This window comes from Erinaceus europaeus, chromosome 4, assembly GCF_950295315.1.
Source record: "Erinaceus europaeus chromosome 4, mEriEur2.1, whole genome shotgun sequence".
NCBI lineage: Eukaryota > Metazoa > Chordata > Mammalia > Eulipotyphla > Erinaceidae > Erinaceus > Erinaceus europaeus.
Window position 1 is genome coordinate 13,381,163 of NC_080165.1, and position 4,827 is coordinate 13,385,989.

The following is a 4,827-nucleotide window of genomic DNA, read 5'->3' on the forward strand; positions in this document are numbered from 1 at the left end:
CTTTTTTATAAATAAAAAAAATAGGTTCAGTTACTGAAACCATTTCATTCTGTTAGTCAAAGCCAAGATGATACCCCAACTTACATCTTTATCCTTTCCATTTCCTTTATGTTTGCTTCTGTTAGCTTTAGGGTGCTCTATATTTTCTTGGAATCATCTACAACCATCATCCAATAAACAGTTAATACAGAAAAAAGATACTCTGCAGTGGGAAAATACTGATGTTTCATGAAGAGATGACTTCTTTAAAGTCTAAGAACTCAAGTCTAGGTCTCTGGAGTCTTAGACCTGAACATTTTCACTAAACTGCTCTCCCCGCTCCCCCCTCCCCCAGGAAAACCAGTCAAAACCACAGCGAGAGCTAATCTCTTTCTCCCCTTCACTGGCAGTACTCTCTCTGCTCAGCCCAACAATCCTAACATGTAGGGGGCCGGGTGGTGCTGCAAGTGGCTAAACACACATAGTACTAAGTGCAAAGACCCGGGCAAGGATCCAGGTTTGAGCCCCTGACTCCCCACTTGCACAGGAGAAGCTTCACAAACAACGCAACAGGTCTGCATGTTTCTATCTTTCTCACTCCTCTGTCTCTTCTTCCCCTCTCACTTTCTCTCTGTCTTAACCAATAAAATGGGTAAAATGGCTGCCAGAAGCAGTGGATTCATAGTGCCAGCACTGAGTCCCAGTGATAACCCTGGAAGCAAAAAACAAAACAAAACAAAACAAATTTTGAGATTTTAATTAGACATCCCTTGAAAATTAAGAGCCTGTAACTGTTAGGCCAAATTATACAAAACTACTATTTGTTTAAAAAGGAAGAAGAATGAAGTATTCAAAGATTGACAGTTGTGTGGCCTAAACTAACTGCTCTCCCAAAGCATCTGCCGGGGTGACGTCTCCGTCTCCAGGAAGCTGCCACAGTGGGGTCCTTCTCCACTTTCCATTGTGCTGCCCTGCGTGGGTCAGTAGCCTCAGATCACGACCATAGTGGCCCCTCTGACCCAGCAAAACCCACTGTGGAGGCAGCAGGCGGACCTGTGTAATTAATTCCCAGCCAGGCTATTCAGGGTCACGTAAACCAGGACTCCCAGGTGACCAGCCTGCGGGAGTTCCCAGCAGACCACATCAAGTTCTCGTGTTGCCCACATTCTGCCTGCACGGGCCTGAGAGCAGTACCCCCCGCCCCCCAGTCTTGCAGTGCCAGCTCGGAGCATTCTAGGGAGCAAATTAGAGACAGCTGATTTCCAGGGCTGTTCCAGGGGGAGGATGACATGAAAATCAGGAGAGCCTCTTGGCCGGAAGTCAAGAACGAAGGAAGGGGCAGTGAGTCAAGTAGCCGCTGAGACACATTAGAGCCATTCATTCTCACCGCGTGGCAGAGGCAGGCTCCCTGCACCCCTGACCAGGCTTCCTGCCATCTGGGCAAGATGGGGTCCTCCCACCAGGGGAGGTGAGTGGCGCAGGCTGGCAGGAGAAGAGCCTCCCGCCTCTAGCAAATGGAAGACAGTGTTTCTTTTGGGGGTATGAAGTGCTTTTGCAACCACTTGGGAGGCGCACTGTGTAAGCTGAAGAGCCCCTGCACCATTGCTTCCAAGAGGCCTCCTCTATAGCTCTGAGCTCAGAGTTTCTCTCTCAGTGCCTCTGGAAACACAGGCTCAATTTCCCCTTTGCCCTCCAAGAGGGAAGAACACACAGGCCACGTCAGTACTCTGACATCCACAGGAATCTCAGCAACACAGCTAGTTTTAGAGTCAGAAGGATGGGCAGTTCCAGCATAACCACTGCAGAGCATGTTGTGTTGAGAATAAAAAAAAAAAAAAAAAGACTCCCATAATGCCAACAACAGTGGTGGACTGGGAAGCCAGCTTGCCAGCTTTCTGGAAAAAGAAATATCAAGAGACCCCGATTTGTAACATCTGTTGATTTCCCTGCTGCAAAAATACTCCCACCACTGAGGCCAATTTCACATACCAGTAGGTCTGCCACCGGCTTGCAAAATTCCTGAATGTTTGACAGTCTCGGCATGTTTGAGCCTGTATCAGCTGGCTTGGGGCAGCAGGCTTGGTGATTTAAATACCAGAGCTGGACAAAGGCATGAACAAAGGTTAAAGTGTAAGGATCCTGGAGTGGGGGAGGATAAAGTCAGGCAGATTCATCCCCTCCCTGTCCTGCTTCACTCCCTCCTCCTAAAGTCTCCTAAGAGCGCTTCAGGATAAAAGACTACTCTCAGGGAGGGTGCCAGGCCCCAGCCCAGCACCAGGGAGACCTGACCTGAGACACAGGACCCATTTCATCACACCCTTGAGACACCCTGCGCCTCAGGCCTTCACAGACATAACACACACCTGCGCCCCTATCGGCAGAGCTCCCTGCAATCAGGTGAAGATGCTGCCTGCCCTCCCTGGAGGCAGGTTGTCCTGGGCAGCCACTTCTCAGTGGTTTGCTTCAGATACCTCCCTTCAGGGCCTCATGCATAATTTAAACAACTCATCTTCAGGAGTTGAAATTCTGTTACACTGTTAAGAAAATAGAACTCAGCTTTAAGGTAGTTTGGGTTTCTAGAACAATAGGGTGGTTTTTATACATGCATATATATATATATATATATATATATATATATATATATATATACAGTTTATTTATTTGAATGAGAGAAATGCTGAGAGACGGGGAAAGAGAGAGACCAGAACACTGCATAGCAAGCTCTGATTTATGGTGGTTTAAACCTGGGACTTCAGAGCCTCAGGCATGAAAGTCTTTTTGCGTAACCATTATATATGGTCTCCAGCCCAGGGTGGTTTTATTCAGAAAGAAATTCTACATTCAAATGGAAAGAGTTCAGTGTCTAATGATACATTTGCCTCAAATACCAGCCTATTTTAAAGTTTGAAAAGATTATTTACTTTGTTTATCATGACAAAGCAGAGAGAAAGGACCAGTACACTGTTGTCCCTAGACCACTGAATTCTGCTGTGGCCCCCACCAAGATGACTGACTCTGAAAAGCTGCAAAGAGAGGTTGTGGGAAGGTGGCTGACTGAACAACTGTGTTATAAACCGTTATCTCTTTAATAAAGTGACTGGAAAAAATAAAATTCCCAAGTTCCTGAATTTCACAGGTGGAGTCACTTGTTTGTTGAAACACCACAACTATGGCAGGTCTGTGTTGATATTCCTTCATGGATCTGTCACTTGATATGCCCTTCCTAGAACTTCATGACCAAGCGGGAAAATACTCTGAGGTAAGCCTCAAATGAAATTAGGGGTCTTTGTGTGGGAAGAAGCTAGGATGTCTGCTTTAGGTACATTTCTCGGGGCCCATGACTGTGGTCATTTTTGCTGGAGCTTGATAGCTAGCCTGCAGGTGGACTAAAAATATTGTCTGGGGGAGATGGTGTCAGGGGTCGAGAATAGAACTAGAAAGCTGGATCAGGGTGGAGAGTAGCTCCCAAATTTGAAGAAAATATATAAGGGAAACACGGTCTTTTCACACAAAGCATTATTATTTCATCTTAAAACGGAAGAGAGTTATGATATGTGCCGCAACTTTGAAGAGAGTTATGATATGTGGCGCAACTTTAGATTCTTCGTGGAAGAAAACAGGCATCAAAATGCAAATATTGTAGGGTTCTACTCATGTGGGTTTCACAAAACAGGAACTGGTGGGTGGGAGTTAGCACCTAGGGTACAGGGAATGTGAAGAAGCTTTTCTTTCTTTTTATTTTTTATTATTTATTTATTTCCCCTTTTGTTGCCCTTATTTTTTTTATTGTTGTTGTAGTTATTATTGTTGTTATTGATGTTGTCGTTGTTAGATAGGACAGAGAGAAATGGAGAGAGGAGGGGAAGACAGAGAGAGAGGGGAGAGAAAGACAGACGCCTGCAGACCTGCTTCACGGCCTGTGAAGTGACTCTCCTGCAGGTGGGGAGCCGGGGGCTTGAACAACTATCCTTACTCCAGTCCTTGCACTTTGCGCCACGTGCGCTTAACCTGCTGCTACCGCCCGACTCCTGGAAAGAGCTTTTCTCAGGGGAAGAGCCTTGGTTTGTAAGATGAACAGAATTCTAGAGGTAGATGGCGATAATGTTTGCACAGCAATTTAAACGCTTTAAATGCTACTAGCCTGTAGCTTTCAAGTAGTTAAAATGGTAAAATTTTATATTATCTGTATTCTGTCACAATAAAAACAGACATTAGAATATCTAAGTACATTAACATTTTGATTTAGTCCACAAAACGATGTTAATAAAACATACTACGTTCTGCAGCCAATTAAACGGACGTGCTCCCCTCCCCATGGGGCCCAGTGTGTAATGGCTGCAAACAGCAGCCTCCTGGGTAGTGTCTGCAGCCTGTTGCATATACGGGCTGCACTAAGGGACTCATGCCTGAGCCCCTGCTGTCCCTAGTCTTCGGCTCCAGACAGAGATGCAGGTGCCTTTGGAAAGCTCCAGGGCACAAGGGCTGCATGGATGGGCCAGGTCATCATGTCCATCAGTGCAGGGCCAACTTGAAGTTCCCCAGATGACAGCAGATTCACATCTCCAAAAAGTGGGTTTCACCAAGCTTAATGAAGGTAAATTTGAAGACATCGTGGCTGAAAAGCAAGCACCTCTCCCCAGATGTGGAGTTAAATACATCCCCAACCGAGATCCCTTGGACAAGTGGGCTTGGTTCTCCTGAGAGGAAACCCATGTGGCGATACAAAGCAGTTCAAAATATCCAGGGAGATGGAAGATATGAATATGACGGCCCAACTTAGTCACTCTTAGGCATCTGTAAAAAAATGTAGTCAATCATGCCTCAGGGCATATGCAAGTACAAAAATGC

At 45.9% G+C, this 4,827-nt stretch overlaps 1 non-coding gene across 1 annotated transcript; it reads left to right on the forward strand.

Annotated features, from left to right (window-relative positions):
* The first annotated feature begins 4,259 nt into the window (after positions 1 to 4,259).
* Positions 4,260 to 4,392, forward strand: LOC132538493 (small nucleolar RNA SNORA70). Its single transcript, XR_009549849.1, has one exon. It is a non-coding gene; the product is annotated as a small nucleolar RNA SNORA70 (small nucleolar RNA).
* The last annotated feature ends 435 nt before the right edge of the window (positions 4,393 to 4,827 follow it).